Here is a 21,777-nt window from a genome sequence, read left to right as displayed (position 1 = left end):
CAGAAATATGGACCATGTCAAAATGCATAACACACTCAAAGGATGTGGAAAGAAGGATTTGGAGGTATTTGGCCTTTCCTATTTGATAAATGCCCGAGAATGAAAATGTAGAGTCAGATGGTTTTTCTTGAAGGTGATTAGAAAGACTACCTTAACTGTAACAGTCCACATGCTGCTGGTCTACACAGTCAATTTAGATGATAGGTCAAACATTCTAAGTTTGAGTTTTTAATCCATCAAAGTTGTGGTTAAGCTGAACTGACCAGTTGTTCTATGGGACCAACAAGTCAATTATAACCAGGCACTGATAGACTCAGTCTGTGAGACACACCTGCTTTTGATTAGCAAAATGTCTTCATTTCCACCATATAACAGCAATTTTTAAAGTTTTGATTTTTAATGTATACATAGCCACAGACCTATTCTTTTTCTCTTGGTTCTGGAACCAATACAGAATTTGCTAGCTTGACTGAAAGCTTAATCTCTCTAGAGCTCAGTAGTGAAAGAATAATAACACTACACCCACTATAAATTCCATCAGTAGAGGAGTTATGAAGATGAATGAGGCCACACTGGGCCAATTTCCTGTTTCATGTAAATCTAAAACATAGTCAGAGTCACGTGGGATTAGAACCATAGGCACTATTTTTTAGATTCCCAGGAGAAAGTCACTTTATCAACATAAACTTGGCACAATTTTGAAACATAACAACATCCATTTCATTGGCCCATTGACTTGCTGAAGTAAGTTGTGATGTTTTCCTTATTATTTTATGCCTAAAGCCACAGAAAGATTAATGTTACAAGTTAAACAAACAGTTTGATATTTACAGCTTAGTCTGTTGGTGAATATTAAAGTTCTTTGCTAGGCCCAGCTTCCTGAGGACCACAGGAGAAGGTCACATATGTACTGTGGAGACAGTCAGTGCACTTTCTCCCTAATGCTCAGTCCACAGACCATGTTCAAAAGCAGGGAACACAAGAAATAGCCACCATCTGTCATTGGAAGCAAGGGTAGAGAGTGGTGAGTCAATTTAGAGAATATACTGTTTATGAATAAGGAAGAAGATCTGTATCCAGCTCTGGGTCAGAAATAAGCATTGATTTAATAAATGAGAAGCAGTGGTAAACTAGCACTTCCAAGGGGATCTGCTGGATTCTAAATTTCCATAACATCATTTCCATCAAGATATCTTGTTGAGAATGTCAGCTACATGCTGGAGAATCTGAGAGCCCCTGAGGCCCTTGAGCAGGTTTATTTCTGTGACGTTGGGGAAGGCAGTGAATCCTCAGTGATGAAGGAAGAGGAGTGTTATGGGACCCTTTTTCACAGCTGGTAGCATAATGAATACAGGGACTCTAGACTATCTGTGAAGAGTAAGAATACGCCACCCTGAAATATGCCACTTTGACACACTGATTATTTTAAGCTGAAGACAATCGAAAAAAACGAGACCAAAAAAGTTCTCTCTCCTTCCCCTACTAAGCAGGATATAAATTCGTAAAGTTTCCCCTTCTCCCCTCTCTTCCAGGAAAGACAGAAGTTAACCATCAGAGACAATCCTAGACCCTTATCAGCCTAGAGACAGCACCAGTAGAATCTACATAGCAAACTTAATTGGCCTTTATCTTCTCCTAGTCCCCCTATATATTACCTCACCCAATTTTGCCCTCAACAGAAGTTCAAACTGTAACCAAACACAATTACCTGCAGATCTGGTTAAAATGCAGATTCTGCTTCTCACACCCATTAGGATAACTACTATCAAAAACAAACAGAAAATACATTGCCAGCAAGAAGAGAGAAGTTGGAACCCCTGTACACTGTTGGTAGAAATGTAAAATAGTGCAGCTTCTGGGGGAAACAGTATGATGGGTCCTTACAAATAGAACTACTGTCTGACCCAGCAATTTCACTTCTGGAGATACCCAAAAGAACTGGAAGCAAGGTCTCAAAGAGATATTTATTTGTATACCTAGTAGCACTATTCATGATAGTCCAGAAGTGAAGCAACTCAAATGCCTACTGACAGATAAAATGGATAAACAAGCTGGGGTATATGCATCCAGTGGAACGCTATTCGACTTTAAAAAGGAAGGAAATTCTGACACACGCTACAATATGGATGAACATTGAGGCACTGAGCGAAGTGAAATAAGCTAGTCACATAAACACAAATACTGTATGATTTCACTTACACGAGGCACCAGGAATAGCTGAATTCATAGAGAAAGAAGGTAGACTGGTGGTGAATGGTGGTGGATGGCTCCTCAAGATGACTGTTCTCTTGCTGTCTGTACGTCCCCTATTGACCAGCCCCTGTTACACCTACACCTCACCTACATGAATGTGCTCACCCCTGCCCCAGCTAGTGATTATTCTAATCCTTAGGCCAGAACAGCTCTACCTGGTAGTTTATTACAGAGAAACATTTGCCCTCATAATGGTTGTTAACCTGAGGGGCTATAAGGCATGAGTCTCAGCTGCTGGTTTCCCTGGTAACTGGTAAGCCAACCTGACTTCAATTCCTCCTATAAATGGTAGCCTCCTTCTCCCCCCAAGTCAAAGGTTGCTGTGTCTTACCTGTCGTCGGCCTTACATTTTGAGGGGTTGCTCCAGGACCCTTTGTTTTGGACTCATGAGATCCCCTATTCAATAAATCACTGAAGTCTCAGTTGCTGTCACTGGACTCAGTGTTGAGGCTGGCAGCTACAATGCTTGCAGAAGGCATCCCAACAAGTGGTTATCAGAGCCTGGAGAATGAGAAGCAGTTGTTCAGTGGAAGTTTCTGTTTTGCAAAATGGAAACAATTCCGGAGATTGATTGCACAAGAATGTGAATATACTTCACAGTATTGAACTGTACACTTAAAAAGTGATTAGGATGGTAAACTCTATGCTATGTGTACGGTTGACCCTTCATATCCATGGATTCCACATCCACAGATTCAACCGACCATGGATTGACAATATTTGGGGGAAAAAAAATCCCATAAAGCAAAACTTGATTTGCCACTCACCATTTACACAGCATTTACGTTGAATTAGGTAATAAGTAATCTAGAGATGATTTAAAGTATACTGGAGGGTGTGTGTAGGTTATATGCAAATACTGCCCCATTTTATCTAAGGGACTTGAGCATCTGTGGATTTTGGTATCAGCAGTTTCCTGGAACCAATCCTTCTCAGATACTGAAGGTATGTCTGTATTTTACCACAATTTTTAAAACATCTATATGCAAATTCTGAGATCTGGAGTGGGACTAGAGATTATGCATTTTGGGAGGATCTATTTAAAATTCCAAAGCCCAGACTACACCTAGTTCCATTCAATCACAGTTTCTAGGGGTAGATTCCAGGCATAAGAGGTTTTGAAGCTTTCCAAAACCTGCTTCCAAACTATGATTCCAATGTGCAGACATGTTTGGGAACCACTATTCTCCATTGAGTTGGTTTTCACAAAGGAGCCATCTCACTCTCTTCTAGTAAAGAACTGATTGGACAGCCCAGAACAGGCTGCACTTTAGAAGCATCTATGGCTGATTCGTGTTGATGTTTGGCAGAAACCAACACAATACTGTAAAGCCTTTATCTTTCAATTAAAAATAAATACAATTTTTAATAAAAACTAAAAACAAAAAATTACTTGCACTTTGGTGCCACCATCTCCCACCTCCCAAGATATTCTAATTTAATTGCTCTAAAGGAAGGCTTGGACAGGATAGTTTTTAAACCTACTCAGCTGATTCCATGGAGAAGGCAATGGCACCCCACTCCAGTACTCTTGCCTGGAAAATCCCATGGACAGAGGAACCTGGTAGGCTGCGGTCCATGGGGTCTCGAAGAGTCGGACACGACTGAGCGACTTCACTTTCACTTTTCACTTTCATGCATTGGAGAAGGAAATGGCAACCCACTCCAGTGTTCTTGCCTGGAGAATCCCAGGGACGGGGGAGCCTGGTGGGCTGCCGTCTATGGGGTCGCACAGAGTCGGACACGACTGAAGCGACTTAGCAGCAGCAGCAGCAGCTGATTCCAGGTGAAAACTCTTAGCTGAGATGTTTGCCCATTAACTGCGGCCTCTGCATGGCCCGCCTCTTTGCTCTCTCACCTACCCATCTGTTCAGACTCTGCCCTTTGCCTGTCCTCTGTGCATCCCACACTCTGACGTTGGTTTGATTATCCAAGTATTAAAGTGTGGCTGATTAAGGGAGCACAGTACCAATTAATCAAGTGTATCCAGCAGGCACTGAATACTGTCAGAAATCATGGGTCTACTTTTGTGCCATTAACTTCACGTCCAGAAAATTTTGATTTTAAACCATCCACTTTAGCCTCACAAACGTATTCATTCCTTTCAAAAGTCACAGAAAAGGTGTTTGGTTCATGAAACTTGTCCTACTAAGGGGGTAGGATGAGCATGGGATTTGGAGAATATTTATGTGTCAATTTGCATGGGGCCACAGGGTGCCCCTGATGATTGTGGAAACATTATTTCTGGGTGTGTCTCTGAGGATGTTTTCAGATGAGATTAACATTTGCATTTGCAGATTGAGTAAGCAGATTTTTCTCCCCAGTGTGTATGGGCTTCACCAATCCACTCAAGGCCTGCACAGAATAAAAGGATGAGTGAGAACAAATTTTCTCTCTCCGCCCTACTGCCTTTGATCTGGGACACTGATTTTCTCTTGCCTTCAGACTCAAACTTGGACTGAAATTGACTTACACCATCAGCTCTTCTGCTTCTCAGGGCCTTCAGACTTCAACTGGAACTATACCAATGGTTCTTCTGGGTCTGAACTCCTCAGCGTCTATAACTGTGTGAGCCAACTCCTATATATACATAGGTGTGCATTATATATGTTTATATATATGAGTGTATATAAACACATATATACATGCATCTATTGGTTATGTTTCTCTGAAGAACTCTGGCTAATACAGTGTGCCCTAACAGTACTTCATTCATTCATTTATCACGTAAAAACATATTTTTTGAGAGCCTACTATATGCTGGACACAGTTCAACATGCTTGAATAAAACCAGCATGCACTCTTCCAGCTGCAGAAGCCTCTTTTTCTCAGATTAGTAGAAAACTCCAAATGCCTGTAACTTATATACAAGACACAGATTCTACATAGATTAGTATCTGGTGCTTGTTAGTGAAATTCAGCAATCAGTCATCATATTAAGTCCCTGCCTGCCGTCTCTGATGTGAGACCCAAAGGTTCCTGCCACCTCTCTAGGGTACAGTGTCAGACAGGGCTAAGGAGAAAACATGCTTTATATACCCTGATTGCTTCTTGTTACACCTTGCTAATGCAATCTATATTGCACATTAGAATCAGCACAATATTATCAGAAATGCCAGGCAAAAATGTTCTGAGCTGCAATGCTCTTTGTGCTTTGGGTTTTGTTCTTCAGGAAGTTGTTTTAGAAAGGGCACAGCAAGACCTTGTATTTTCTTGCTAGAGTTGTTAGGGAGAACAACTTCTTTACCCTTTTTCAAATAATAAATCGTGAGTGATAAGGTACATCATTGTATCATGTATGACTACTCCTGGCCAAGGAACATTTAACAACATTCTGATAAGTCACAGGACTTATTTTTTTTTTTCTTAAGTTCTCTTTGATCTTTCAGATCAAAACTGTGGCTAACAGCAATGTTTGGGCCAATTCCATTTATGGTGTGCTATTTGTAAAGAACCTAAGCTGTGGCCTTCCTAGGAATAGGCACTTATGGACACCTACACATAAATACAAGCACTGATTTTCTCTGATTACATGTGAGCCTCTCTCCTCTATAAATCTCTCACAGACAGAGGCCTTACCTATCCAATAGATATATTTCATGTCTGTTGGACTTTTGTGGCTCTTGGAACATTGTTCACTTATCTCCTTTATCTTTGAGAAGTTCAGGCTGTGGAATAGACCCTAGCCACTGATTCTCGAGTCAACCCTGAATGTGGAGGGGTCAACAGCATTTTCTGAGTCCTGGGAAAATTCCTGTTGAGCAGATCAGGGAGATGCTTGAGTTCATCTGCAGACTTAGCTTAGTCTAAATCTCCACTCTGAATGTGGCTCACTCTCTGGAAGTCACCAGCCCCTCCCCAACTCAAAGACCTCACACCCTCTGATGTCAGCTTGAACATCCTGGACTGGGTCTCCATCTCACTTCTCTGAAACTCCCTTATCCCCAGACCTTTATCCTGAAAAAAAAAATTGTTTCCTGATTAGGATACTAGCTCTCAGGTTCACTTAAAAGTAAAATGAAACCCTGGGCCAAAACTATAATTAAGCTTGTAATCTTTCTGAAAGTAAAACCAAGAGGTGAAGCTGTGGTTTTGATTTTTCCCCACATGTAGAAACAAGAAGATGGAGATTACTGTGCTCCTGACTGACTCTGGGAAATTATTTCTCCCTTGAGATAGATAGCCCCTTCTTAGTGGCTTCCCAGGTGTCTCAGTGGTAAAGAATCCACCTGCCAATGCAGGAAACACAGGAGACACAGGTTCAATGCCTGGGTCAGAAAGATTCCCTGGAGTAGGAAATGGCAACCCACTTCAGCATCCTTACCTGGAAAATTCCATGGACAAAAGATCCTGGCAGGCTACAGTCCATGGGGTCACAAAGAGTCAGACACGACTGAGCACGCACACATGCACCCCTTTTTAATCCCATTTTCACTTTTCCCTGATTTTAAATAGTTCTACCTTTGCTATTGCACATCTCCAGGTTAGTTTAGAGGAAAATGGTGAATTTTTTCTTAAGTGCTTAACTCAGGTGTGGTTCAAATTTTCAATTTGCAATTAGAAATTAGGATACATGAATTGTGTCCTAAGGAAAGTTCAAGGTAACTTTATTTTGTGCAACTGATATTTTTGTGTTCTCCTCCATTAGAACATCTCCATTCTTTTTCTCTGAATATAAAGATAAAACCTGCTCATTATAAAAAATGCAGGCAGTATAGGAATTTATACATAAAGGGAAAATTGCCTACAATCTCACCATTCAATAGCTTCTGTGAATTTTTTTAAACTAAGATATAGTTCACATAGCATAAAATTAATCCTTTTAAAGTAAACAATTAAGTTTTTAATATATTCACAAGATTGGACAATCCCCACCATTATCTAGCTCCAGAACCTTTTCAGCGTGCCAGAGAAACCACTGCACCTACTGCCAGTCACTTCCCACCCTCTGTCCTCCCCAGGCCTTGCAACCACTAACCTACTTTCTGTCTATCTGAATTTCCCTATTTTGGACATTGCATGTAACGGAGATCATACAATTTGTGATCTTTTGTGACTGGATTCTTTCACTTAGCATAATGTTTTCAAGGTTCGTGTTGTAGCAGGTAACAGTACTTCATTTTTTTTAATGCCTGAACAACTTTCTATTATATGAATAGACCACATTTTTTTAAACCATTCATCATTCGTTGATGAATATTTGAGTTGTTTACATTTTAGGGCTATTAGGAATCATGCTGTTATGAACATTCATGTGCAAGATAACATTTTCAATTCTCCTGGCCTACGAATATTTTAATGAATAATATTTCAGACTTTTTATATGCATATCCCTATTTACAGATAAATATATTGTGATATATTATCACCCCTAACTATTCATTCCCATTTCCTGAGAAATAATTCCTGGAGGCAATTAATCAGGTGTCAAATGACTTGCAGTGTCTTCCAAGGGAACAATATATATACCCACCCCATCATCATCCCCAACACGTTGCTTTCTTACACTCCACGACTGAGCAGAAGTTGTAGAGCCGCCGTATGTTTCTGTGAGCTCTCCTGCTCTTTCCCTCTGTTCTGGGTAGAAGACTGCTTCTTCAGTTTAGGTCCCAGTGTAAGATCACAGAGCTGAAAAGCAGCTGACTGTAGCCCTCACAACATGAAAGAAGAATGAGTTAGTATTATGAACCGCTGTGATTTGGGGGGCCATTGTTTCTGTGGCAAAGCAAATACATAAATAAATCATATACTATCTGCTTTTGGACATTTTTACAGATAAAACTTTTTTTTTTCTTTTTTTGGCAGTGCCGGATCTTCATTCTCCATTACATGCATGTGTTCCTCTAGTTGAGGCGCACTGGCTTGGTTGCCCCACGGAATGCGGGATCTTAGATTCCTAACCAGGGAACTGGTTACAAGTCAATAGCTTACAATTCACCACATACCCTGCATTGGGAGGTAGATTCTTAACCACCTGACCACGGGGGAAGTCCCCTAACGTAAATTTGTATCAGTGGAGTTACTGAAACTGAGGTCCAAATAGACTAAGTGAATTGTTCGGGGTGACAGAATTAGTAAGAGAGACAAAGTCAATTTTATATCCTTGTCCTGATTTGCCTGTTTTCTAATTAAAGCAAAAGAGAGCGTAATCTGGGACCTTCTGATGAGATTACAGGACATTTATAAAGATCTGCACAGTTGTTGGGCTGAAAATTCCAAACTCACTCATGCTTTACTAATTAATGATTTAATACTAATTGGAAAATTGTAGACAGCTGAAATGTGTGTGTTGGGCTTTTGGGAAAATTTTCTTTTTCAAGCAGGTAGCATATTCTAAGAGTTAACCCTTATTCTTTATCTCTGCAGCCTTCAGGTTTGGAATCAGTACTGACAAATAAGATCTCTGCTTTCAATCCATTTTGCATGTCTTACCCAACTGCCACTGCGTTTTGCATGATTTAACACAATCGCCTGCCTCTGCCCCAGAGCCTGTGAGGGGAGTGGAAGGCAATCTTGGCCAGCACCTGCCCACACTCCGTCTGCTTTAAGGCAGTATTTCCATCTCTTTCTCTATCTTAAACTCATAAGTAAATAACAGTTTTGCATAACTAATTTTCAGAAAGAGAGGATTTTAGTAAATTGCCACTATTATTTAATAATAGCCAATGGCTTACAAAGCACCATGGTTAGAATATACAAGTTTTAGTCTTAATATCACTTAGAGGTGATACAATGGCCACCAGTAGTCTTCAGAAACCTGAGCCCAACACCCAAAGAGCTTGCCTTCCTTACAGTATACTGAGTAGGCAAAGTTCCATTAAAAATAATTGACTTCTGGGACTTCCCTGGTGGTCCAGTGGCTAAGACTCTATGCTCCCAATGCAGGTGGCCCAGGTTCCAGCCTGGTCAGGGAAGCTGTTTCAACATGTCACAACTAAGACCCAGCACGGTCAAATGAATAAATATTTTAAAAATAATAATAACAATTGACTTCCATGTTTTAATAGAGGTGAGAATAGTTACATAATTTCTTTTACCAATTTCTTTTCTTTCTCTCTGATCTATTGGCACCTATACACATAGATATACAGCATATGACCAGAATGGTACAAACTGTGAGTCTTTTGCACCAAATATACTTTATATTTCGGAGAAGGCAACAGCACCCCACTCCAGTACTCTTGCCTGGAAAATCCCATGGATGGAGGAGCCTGGTAGGCTGTAGTCCATGGGGTCGCTAAGAGTCGGACACGACTGAGCGACTTCACTTTCACTTTTCACTTTCATGCATTGGAGGAGGAAATGGCAACCCACTCCAGTGTTCTTGCCTGGACAATCCCAGTGACGGGGGAGCCTGGTGGGCTTCCGTCTATGGGGTCGCACAGAGTCGGACACGACTGAAGCGACTTAGCAGCAGTAGCCGCAGCATACTTTATATTTATTACAGCATAGGTTTTTATGGGCTTCCTCAGCAGCTCAGATAGTAAAGAATCCACCTGGAATGCAGGAGACCCAGGTTTGACCCCTGGGTTGGGAAGATTCCTTGGAGAAAGGAATGGCAACCCACTCCAGCATTCTTGCCTGGAGAATTCTGTGGACAGAGGAGCCTGTTGGGCTACAGTCCATGGGGTCACAAAGAGCTGGACATGACTGAGCAACTAATACTTTCATGTAGGCTTTAAGAGATGATCTTAGTTTAATAGCTCAATTCATAGGCAAGAACAATAATATCCTCAGAACGTAAAGGGCATTTCCTAGGTCACGAAGCAGGTGGCATAGCTAGGCCTAGAACGCCAGTCTCTTGACCCTTAGCCCAGGGCTCTCTCCTCACTCCAGGCCACTCCCTCAGCATGTGAGTAACCCAGAGGGAATCTTTACAACCTGCTCAAGATGGGAATAAGATGGCACAACTGAATCTTCTAGAAAGTTGAACCACTCAAGAAAAGTGCCCTGTGAGTGAGCATGAGCCCTGTGGAGGAATAGGAACAAAGATACCTACTAAGTTGATGGATGGCAGCATACACAGGCGGAGAAGGCAATGGCACCCCACTCCAGTGCTCTTGCCTGGAAAATCCCATGGACAGAGGAGCCTGGTAGGCTGCAGTCCATGGGGTCGCTAGGAGTCGGACATGACTGAGTGACTTCACTTTCACTTTTCACTTTCATGCTTTGGAGAAGGAAATGGCAACCCACTCCAGTGTTCTTGCCTGGAGAATCCCAGGGACAGGGATCGTACAGGTGACTTAGCAGCAGCAGCACACACAGGCCTTTACTTAGTGACAGAATTATGACCAAGTAAGTTTCACCAGTCCTCATACTGTCCCTTCAGTGGGACAAGCCAGGGCTAGTCAGAGACATTGTCTTCAAGGGCAATAGAACGAGGAACACTGAGCAGAGCAGTGGTTAAGTCACTGCCCATGTATGAACCCCTGAGCCCAGCAGGATCTGGCTTTGGTCTATGGGTGGTAGCAGCAACTTTGGCACCACCAGCTGCTGGAGGTTAGTCATCCTCCTCATCAGCCAGGAGCCTTCAGTTCCTGGATCTGAAGGCAGAGTCACGTCCTCTGGCCACATTCACCAGTGTCCGCAGTTTGCCATGACCCAGGCATCCTCTGAAACTGGGAGAAAATTCAGAAGAACCAAGACCTTTGACTAAAGGGAGTGGAGAGAAAACTAAATTCAGTAGGTGACCCCCAAACAATACTACCAACTCTGATTTAAGCTCAAGCTTTTAAGATGGAATTAGAAATGTCCTTCATGGGAGGTTCACACAGGACTTAGTCTATTTGTTTTTAAACTACCAGGTTATTCTTAGGCACAGTGTTTCATAAGGTCCCTAAGATAAGCCAGTGTTTGGAAGGCTAAAAAGGTGAGACACCCAAGCTCAGTAATAGGACTTATGGAAAAAATTAGGTCACCCATTGTTCTAAGGCCTCAAAGGGCCAACATTCAAAACGATTTTGCTTTTTGAGCTTTAGACAATTGCTGGGGGTGTGGAGTGGTAAAAGGAACTTCAAATTATGAAACAATGTGGAAAACAGACATGGTTGAATAATCATCATTGGAAGATCTTTTTTATATAAATAGAAAGAGTTGTCAATCCATAGAATTTGAGTAGATTATATACCTAGAATATTCTTGACATTTTAACTTTCTTTCCTTTTTCTCCTTTCTCAACTCCCCCAGATAGCCTCTGCTCGCTGAAAAAACAAACCCAAAATGCCAAGTAAATCTTCACTCTGACTACAAAACTCCAATGTGCAGGCATTCTGTCACTGCTTGTTATTAAGCAATTTCTGTTTCCAAAATGTAATTTTTTCCCCTTGTTTCTTCCTTTCAGACTTCCCCCACCTTTTATATACCTATTCAGCTGTTTCTCAAAAAGTACCTCTTAGGCAGGTCAAGGAGAGTTATATCTGCACATTCCACTGGAATCCAGTGAGGTTAAGTGTAAGATCAAGGACACAGAGCCAGCCAGGGACAGAGCAAACCCAGAGGCCCTAACACCCAGAGCTCCACAAGCCTCATTATTACACTGCCTCTTGAAAACCCTTGCTGTGATTGGAGTTCCTCCAGCTTTTATTGTCACCATTAAAATTATTAATGGTCCAAGAATCCAGAAGCCCAACTAGAGTTTTCTTGAAATACCTCACCAAGGTTGAGGAACACTCAGTCTGAAACATCATTAAACTCATTGCCCCTGGACCAAGTAAGATAAAGAGCAATAGAACCCTACTTGTGAAACCAAAGTGATATTAAAGGCACTTGCATTAGGCTGAGCTTTTCACACATTTTGTTCTTGCTCCTCTGTTACCAAGGGGACCCCGTTCCAATAGCACTCTGGTGTCAGCGTCATCATTACCAAAGGTGGAAATTATATCTGAGGTGTTAAAATGTGTTTAACTGCTGATTTTCTTTTTCCTCTGAAGGATATTGGTGAATCACTCCTGTATCACACCAACCCCTTGTGTTCTGTGAGTGGCAATTACTCCTTTCACATTAAGGATGGGAGCCCGAAGGAAACAACCAAGCGATGGATTCAGAAGTATCATTGTCAACCAATGTCAATGTCAACCAGAAGATTTTAATCATCACCAGTGTAGCCTAGTGGCTGTCTGTTATAAGAAGGCTCTGAAGTCCTGGTGTATTTCTTCTTTTTCCAATAACAATAATATATTTGAATACCTCTTCATGGTGTGAGTGTGTGTGTATGTGTGTGTTCTTATCAAAATATTTCAATGACACATGAACTAGTAGCCTTCAAGGAATTTTTAAAATCTGTTTCCTATGAAGAATGTCTTTTTCTCAGACTGTCTCTCCAGCATCTACTTAACATCAAAGGCTGACATGCAGCCACAGTGTAACTGAGAATTTTATTTAACCTTGTCTTGTGATGTTATGGGATACAAATGAACAGGAAGTGTTGAGATGGCAACTGTTTGGAAAGCAGCCTGGGGTTGAAGCAGAGACCTCCATTACTCAGCCTAAAAATGGCCATGGTCCCTATATATTAAAAAAGAAAACAAATGTCTAGAGATTCTTCCACAAGTAACTTGCTATGGTATAGAGATGGACTAAAGAGACTTTTTAAAGACTTAAGGTCATAGTGATATGTACCCCCTGATATAATGCCCATGAGAGTAACCCCTAACCCTCTGTGATATTCTTTCCCCAAACCCATAACTCCAGTCTGATCCTGAGAAAACATTGAAGTGAAGTGAAGTTGCTCAGTCATGTCCGACTCTTTGCAACCCCATGGACTGTAGCCTACCACACTCCTCCGTCCATGGGATTTTCCAGGCAAGAATACTGGAGTGGGTTGCCATTTCCTTCTCCAGAGCATCTTCCCAACCCAGGGATCGAACCCGGGTCTCTCGCATTGTAGGCAGACACTTTACCATCTGAGCCACCAAGCAAAACATTAGACAAATCCAAACAGAGGGCCCTTCTACTAAATACTTGATCTACCAAGGCAAACAAGACTGAGAAACTGTCACAAATCAGAGAAGCATAAGAAATCACAACGCCGAAGTGTATTGTAGAGTCCTGAATTGGATCCTGGAACAGAAAGGGAGCATTAAGGGAAAAACTAGTGAAGTTTGAATAAAGCTAGTAGGTTAGCTCATAGTAATGTCACAATATTAACCTTTCAGCGTTGACAAATATACCATCAATACATAATATGTTAACTTTAGGGGAAATCAGGTGAAGGGCTTGCAGGAATTCTCTGTATTTTGTTTGCAACTTTTTGGAAATCTACAATTATTCCCAGAGAAGGACTTGGCAATCCACTCCAGTGTTCTTGCCTGGAGAATCCCAGGGACAGAGGAGCCTGGTGGGCTGCCGTCTATAGGGTAGCACAGAGTTGGACATGACTGATGTGACTTAGCAGCAGCACCAGCACAATTATTCCAAAATAAACAGTTTATTAAAAAGAAAGAAACATATCAACCAATCAAATTGTGGGACTTTACTTGAATCTGGATCAAAGAAATTATTTTTCAAACATTTGTTTATGACACAACTGGAATTTTAAACACTGAATATTTGATTATATGAAGGAATTAATTATTCATTATTTTTAGGTGTGTTAATGGGATTATAGTTGTAGTTTTTAAAGGAGTCTTTTTTTAGAGACACAGACCAAACTATTTATAGATGAAATGATAGAGTGTCTTGAATTGGTTTCTCAAACAGTACAGAAAGGGGAATTTGGTGGGGGTGTCAAAAACATGAGTAAATAATTACTGAAAATGGGTGATGGGTTTATGGGAGTTTATTATTCTATTTTACTTTCTTTGGTATGTTTGAAGTTTTCCACAATTTTTAAAAGATAATTTAAAAGATCCAAAAGAGGAAGACCATAATCCCCTAACTTTGGATCACATAGCATTATATCCATTGCTGTATTTGCCAGCTCGGCAATACCCCCCAATTATTCTTATGCGGTGTCTCCCATCCTTACCAAACCCAGAGGCCAACTTTGAGATCAAAGTTCTCTTTGGATTGCCCACTCACATGAACCTCTGGAACTGGCTCAAAGGTACCAGAACATCATCATCAGCTGGGAGACCAACCCCGGGAACCTGAATAGATTTCCCAGTCCTTTGGTAAGCCACAAGGGCCACCCAAGCCCAGGAGGGAGAGAAGAGAGTGTTTCTCGTGAGTCTAAAGGCAGCCTCATCCTTCAGCCAACTCCAGGAGCAGAGAGGTCCCTTCTCTCTCTCAGTGATGGTTTTGACATATTTAGTTCCTTTTAGCCTCCAAGCAAATTGGATCTGAACACAGATGAACAGGAAGAGAAGTGACGACAAGTCAGGGCTTAATTTTAATGCCAAGCTTTTTTTTCTTCCCCAGTACAGAAGTCTTATTAAAGAAACAGCAGGATGCTGACAGGAAACTGTTTGTAAGTAGAAATAACACTTATTATAACAAGTCAGAACAGCAGGCAGATAGGTTGGTTTGTTTGTTAATTATATCTGATTTTATTTTCTAATGAATGCCTTAAGAAAGGGGAGAATCATTCTGACAGCTGTTTGAAACCAGATTTTAAATCCTCTTAGAAACATGATACGGAGCAGAAGCAATCAGATTCTATGAAGCAAAAGGAGGTCTCCTCCAGCCCCTAATTGTTGATCAGATCTGTGAAGCTTAATAATTTATAATCCTGTGAATGAGGATCTAAATTCCTGCTTTAATTGATGCCTGTTATTTGACGGAGAAAGTCTTTTGCTCACTTACGGGGATGGTGCTGATCATGATATCCAGGGAATGCACATGTAACTTGCTTGCATTTATAACAAGTAATCTATAGTTCTTCTCTATGTATGATATTCCCAAGGAGAACAAAGTATATTTGCTTTAGAGGAAAGTGTCACTTTTATCCAGATTAACTAATTAAATGATTACACAGTCATGAATCAGAAAGAAAGATATAACTTCTAAAATAAGGACTGAAAAGAGAAAGCTGAAAAACCATTTGGGGAACAGGGTTGGGAGTGAATTAACCAGCAAGAGTGTTTTTAAATTGCCCTGGGGGTGAATTAAGCCTCCCACTTTTTTTTGGTCAGAAATGAGTAATTACTAAAGGGAAGCAGCATAGCTCACATCCTGGCATTTTTACTTTTATTGGCAGAATTAAGATTTCACATTATACATTCCCACTCTATGTGCACTTTATAGTCTAACTACAAATACCTGCACATTCAGTCAAGGAAATCTTGGAGATCAGATCTATCCAGACAGAGCAGTCTGAATCATTTAGAACACAGCAAAAATAACATGCGATGGATAAAGTACAATAATTAAGGGAAAAGACAGGTTTGTCATCTAGATAATCCAAAGCATCATCTCAGGTCCCAGAGGGATTACCCGCCCCCTTTCCCTTGGCACTTCCCTTCACCCAGACCACCTTCAAAATTCTGCTTGAAATGGTGCCTCCTACAGGAAGCCCTCCCTGGTTCACTGACCTGATTCTTGCATTTTGCTCCTCACTGCCACAAAAAGCATGTCTGTATTTTGCATTTGGTCCTTAGTAGCTTGTTTTATATCAATATTACAGTGTTTGTTTGATTTGTGTCTTCATTTTACCCACCCCCTTATAGGAAAGTTCCCTAAGGACCCCACTATGTCTTCCATTTGCTGCATATTTCCCCAGGGTGTTTCCTGTCAGCAAGAAGGGCTCTCAGGAAAGTTGCCTATTGACATTGTGGAGCCAGTATCAAATCGATGGCTTTGGCTGGGGCTTTGAGTCCATCTAAAAGTTTGGAGTGGGGGGTGGGGGGATGTGAAATTCTAAAATAATTTTAATTAGATTTTTTTAAACCTCCCTGAACCTGTTTCCGGAGAAGGCAATGGCACCCCACTCCAGTGCTCTTGCCTAGAAAATCCCATGGATGGAGGAGCCTGGTAGGCTGCAGTCCATGGGGTCACGAAGAGTCAGACACGACTGAGCGACTTCACTTTCCCTTTTCACTTTCATGCATTGGAGAAGGAAATGGCAACCCACTCCAGTGTTCTTGCCTGGAGAATCCCAGGGACTGGGGAGCCTGGTGGGCTGCCGTCTATGGGGTCGCACAGAGTCGGACAGGACTGAAGCGACTTAGCAGCAGCAGCAGCAACAGCAGCTGAATCTGTTTCATTATCTGTTATGTGGAGATAATGTGAAAGTCCTATCCCTCCCCTACTCCACCCTGATTTTCTTTAAATTAAGGCTATTTTTGTTTTTATTGAATCAAGGGTTTCTTTAGGCTTGCTTAAATTTTACTAGTAAACTCAAAACCCAGCCTGTGAGCTAGATTCAAGGCTGTGTCAGCACAGATGCCAGCTCAGGGCAGCTAAGCTCCCTTCTCAAAGGGACTGGCTTGGCCACATTCCGAAGTTAATGCACTGTCTGCGGCTTGGGGGCTTTTGGCACAAAAAAAGGGTCTGAATTCCTATAGCCACCAATTGGGCAGTCCCTCTGGGGAGAAAGAAGGAAATGAAATTCTTTATCACATTCTCAAGTCCATGGAATTCTGGCAAACAACAGACATGGCTATTCAAGATGGAGCTGAATTCAGATAGAACTGGAGATTGGGAATTGATTTCCAGGGACTGATGGAATTTCTTACCCTCTCTTTATTAATATCCAGCACATTCAGGAGCCTATCCTAAGGCAATTTTGGCCAAGACATCTCAGCTCGCTCTTAGGAATGAGTGTATGCTGAGATGTGGGAAGCGGGGAGAAACTCGCTGAAGAAACACACCACTTCTGCTTCTGAGAGCCAAGGAGAGCAATCCAATCTGCAAAAATGCCTCTAATCAGCTTTCTTTCCACCAGCACCTCATAAATCTCCTCGGAATTTTCAAGAAAACCAGTGGCAGAGGTCATGCTGACCATGAGGAGATGCTGCAGGCAAATCAGTTTCGGTGCGGCATTAGGAAAGAAATCAGACGAAGGGTAGGAACAACCCAAGAAAGTGGTAAAAGCAGAATGTCCAGTTACCAGCACTGAGAATGTAACCCAGCTCCCCACTGGGTAGAGGAGAAGCCCAGGAATGGGAAACCAAGCAGTGGGAGCAGCTACCAAATGTCCAGTGGCCAAGTTCTAACTACCTGTCTAGCACCTGTCAGCTGGGACCCGGCAGGATCTTGCTGTGCCTTTCTAGACCTGAGTTCCCCATGCGTAAAGTGCACAGAGGGCCAGTTCTATGGGCGTGCACTGGGCTTAGTGCTCTGCTGTCACCAGCTAGAAATTCTTAATAACAAGGAACCCCACATATTTATCTTGCACTGGCTTCCTCAAATTATGTAGCTGGTCATGAAACTAAAAGTGAGATGTAAGTGGTTCTGGCTAAATTAATTGATTCATTTATATTATTTTGTTTTAAGCTATCTGTAAATTATCCTATGAAATCAGCATGATGACAGGATAGAAACTAGAAAGAGACCACACTTTAAAGTAAACACGCTTTACTGGCAAACGGTGTGATCATGATCAAGAGGCTATTCCAATTAACTGATAAGGTTAACTGAAATCCTCCATGTAGATTAACTTTCATAACAATAAGATGTTGAGTTACATACTAAACCTGCAATTTTATACTGAAGGTATTTTAATCTCCTGCTCTTTAAATGGAGCAGATGCTCATTCTTAACTATAATTCTCATTGGATAATACAACATAGAAAATGCATGGCAGTTTCTAGTGATTTTAGTGATGTTAAGATCAAAGTAATGTTCATAATGAAAAGCAAATATTTATTAAAGACTGACTATTGAGTAGGGATCTTGGAGTCTGGGATTTAAGATTTAGGATTAGGATCAAAATCAGGATTAGTTAGCAGTTAGGATTAGGATTGAAGCTGAAGCTCCAAAACTTTGGCCACCTGATGCGAAGAGCTGACTCATTGGAAAAGACCCTGATGCTGGGAAAGACTGAAGACAGGAGGAGAAGAGGATGACAAAAGATGAGATGGTTGAATGGCATTATTGACTCAACGGACATGAGTTTGAGCAAGCTCTGGGAGTTGGTGATGGACGGGGAAGCCTGGCATGCTGCAGTCCATGGGGCCACAGAGTCGGACACGAGTGAGTGACTGAACCGAATTAAGGATTGGGATAAAGGGCTGGGATTAGGATTAAGGCATGGTACCTAACCTGGAGACATAATACACAGAAACCTAGACAAGACTACTGATATATACAAATAATATATACATACTTGCTCACACGTACCCAAACAATAGCAGGGGAGGAGGAAGTTTGGTTAAGGGCCAGTGAGTCTCAGAATATTTCAGGAGTTCAGGGGAGGGCAATCTCAGAAAGGAGAAGCCAGTCTAAACCATCACGGTTCCCTTGGTGACAACAGGGTGGACCCCATGGTATCCCAGGAGCTGGTTCCAGTTCAAGTTTAGGAGTCATCATTGAGTCAATTAACACCATTTCCTGGGAGGCTCTGGCTAGTCCTATGGAGACATAGAGGTGAACAAGCGGAGACTCTGGCCTCCACACAGCTCCCGCCCAAGAGAACCAGGAACACAGACCCCTGACTGCAGTCGTCCCCGGACCACCAGCCCCACCTGCTGCAGCTCAGTGACCGGAAGACTCAGAGAAGATGTGTCCATAGAATTTTCTTTGAGTTATTGATGAAGACAGTTGAAAAGTGAGAAAAATATCCATCAGGGGGATCAAAAGAAGCAATCTTCCATCAGTAGGAATGCACCAGAGAATGGTGAGGTGAGAATGTGACTTTGGGTAGAGATTTGGGTTTTCCTCTTTAGCTGGCTGCCTGGCAGTCCCAAGATCTTACCAATCCTGTTTGCTCAAAATGACAGTCACAAAACATAATGTTACCCGACGTTTCCAAAAGCAAAGAAATATGCAGTATCATTTTTCTTTGCTTTAAGCAACTCTGATTTTTAAAATTCAAAGAGATAAATCACTGAAGGATCCTTGACTTCATAAAATGTCTCACGTCAGGATGGCCTTAAAAAGGAAACTCCTGCAGTAGTACATTTTAGGTAGAATTGACTTCCAAAAAAAGAATTTTTATGCAACATGGAAGCAGCCCATCTACTACATGAAGTCAGGTAGCCTTGAAAGTTGATCCAAGTCATAAAAAGAAAAAAAATACAAACAGTCATTCTTCATCAAGATTATTCAATTGAGAAATCCGGAAGGGCCATCTAAACAATAATTTTCCTGTCAGTGACTGTATTATTAGACTGCAGCTTTCCAGTTTCCTGTATGTTGACAGGAAGCTGATCTCCTGAAGTAATAAGAATAAGACAATGTACACCCATGGGATCCTTTCTTCAGCCCCATTAAATGTTAATCAGGGCCAGTTTATCTACACTCAGCCCCTTCCACTGCAGTGAAAAGTCTGATGTAACAGATTGACATGGAAGGATTTCCAGGAAAATTCTAGAATGGAGTATTTAAATGATGATTTGTGAGCACTTAGAAATTGAGACGTGATCACTGATTTGTATTTTCTTGAGCGGCCATACTAAATGATTGATGAAAGGATCCATGTGAGCCTGGAGGGAGGGTCCTGAGAGAGCATCACAGAGCTCTTTACTGCTCAACGTCTTATCAATGTCTAGAATAAACATTTGGAAAGTTCTGTTATCAAAATCATGTAGCATACAAAGCTGGAAGGCTAACATACTAGGTAGCAGAATGTAGATTTTAAAGTTTCAGCAGTATGGAAGAAAAAAATCAAAATAAGCAAAATATAGTTTATAAGGGATAAATACAAAATTTCACATTTAGAATTTTATACAAAGAAAAAACATCTGGCTTGTTGAAAGGTCATGGGACAGAGAACTAGGTGTCTTGACTGGCCAGAGATTTTATACGGGCCCTTAAAGAAATATAGATGTTAAAAACAATAACGAAAAGCTAATGGTTTCTGGGCAGTTAACATTTATTTTCTCCTTGTTTATCAAAGATTCTTATTTTCCTTATACTGTTCTGAACTTTTCCAAATTTTATACAACAAGAATATGTTATTTTTATAAACAGGAAAAAAACTATTCTTACTATTTGAAAATATTCTAATGACTGTCTGTGGAAGTTGGAGCAGGCTATTCTATACAATAGAGGCTGGAACTAGGGGAAATAACTACTACCCAGCTCATAGTGGAGTGAATTCCCATTTCTGGAAGTGTCCACATAAACACTGGCTAACTACAAAGGTAGCATAGCATTTCTCCATCTACAAAAGATGTATTACAGTAACTGTACTTATCATTTGGTTACAAAGGATTCAATAGGTTCATTCATATCAATGTTCTTAAGACAGTAACAGGCCTGTGCTCAATAAACATTAGCTACTAGTATCTTCCAGGAGGGGCTTCCCTGGTGGCTCAGTAGTAAAGAACCTACCTGCCGGTGCAGGAGATGCGGATTCAATCCTGGGATAGAGAAGATCCCCTGGAGAAGGAAATGGCAACCCACTCCACTATTCTCGCCTGGGAAATCCTATGGAGAGAGCAGCCTGGCAGGTTACAGTCCATGGGGTCGCAAAAGAATCAGACACGACTTAGCGACAAAACAGCATCTGCCAGGAGTGGTACAGAAAGAATGTCTGCTTCACTTGAGAAATTAAATGATTACCAAGGGTTTCTTCCAACTCCATGATCTTATTATTCTAGGTGGGAGATTCTCTACTCCACCCCCACCCCAGATGGCTCTCTCTTATTATCTAAGCCTGAAGTTCTGAACAGAATTCTGATAATAACAAAATTATTGCATGGGAGGAAGTGTCCACCGGAGGACGCTGTCCAAAGGTTATGCAGAATCTCATGAGTTTCCTTACCAACATAGGAAGAAGACCCAGCAGTGGCACTGAACATGTAAACCAAAGTCATGATTGAGTTTCCAACGACTAGACAAAGGATAAGGCGTGGGTGAGATAGCCAAAAAAAGAGGGAGCCAAAGAAATCACAGAAAACCTAAGTCCATGTTCATTCATTCAGTCGTCTATTCAACAAACATATTTACCAAGCATCTTCTATGTATTACACATACTAGGCTCTGTGCTGGGTCTAGGCACAGAAAACCAGGCACAGTCCCTACCCTCATGGAGTCTACAGTCAGTGAGAAATTTATCTGAACCAAATAATCACAATAAATATAAAATTACAGCCATGATCATGATATGAAGGAGAAGTACCCAGTGTCATATGGTAGAGATTTGCCCTGGATATAGAGGTCAGGGAAGACAGTTCTGGGGAAGCCACAACTGAGAAAGACTTGAAGAAAGGGGCGAAGTTACAAGTTGAAGAGGGGTGAGGAGCTTTCTGGGCAAAAAACTATTGAGAAAGGGAAACATACCAAGTAAAAGGAAGTGAAAGAAGGCCAGAGTGGCTGGTGTGCAGTAAGCATGGTGGGGCATGGTTTCAGATAAAGCTGGATAGGTGCAGGGCATGTTACGAATATTGTGTCCTAAAATAATGGAAGGAAATTCAAGCATTTCAACCATTTTCAGCCTGGGCAGTGGTGGCCATAAAAATCAGATGAAGAAATCACTCTGGA

At 41.4% G+C, this 21,777-nt stretch overlaps 1 protein-coding gene across 1 annotated transcript in view; it reads right to left on the bottom strand.

Annotated features, from left to right (window-relative positions):
• The window catches only part of TMEM178A (transmembrane protein 178A), a 286,152-nt gene that overhangs the window by 175,978 nt on the left and 88,397 nt on the right, over nt 1-21,777 (bottom strand). The window contains exon 2 of the mRNA XM_061432152.1: nt 2,585-2,754. The gene's annotated coding sequence lies outside the window, so the exon portion shown is untranslated. The remainder of the gene's footprint in view (nt 1-2,584; nt 2,755-21,777) is intronic.

The sequence above is a fragment of the Bos javanicus genome, chromosome 11, assembly GCF_032452875.1.
Source record: "Bos javanicus breed banteng chromosome 11, ARS-OSU_banteng_1.0, whole genome shotgun sequence".
NCBI lineage: Eukaryota > Metazoa > Chordata > Mammalia > Artiodactyla > Bovidae > Bos > Bos javanicus.
The sequence above is the reverse complement of the archived record's forward strand: the minus strand, read 5'-3'. Positions and strand labels throughout refer to the sequence as shown.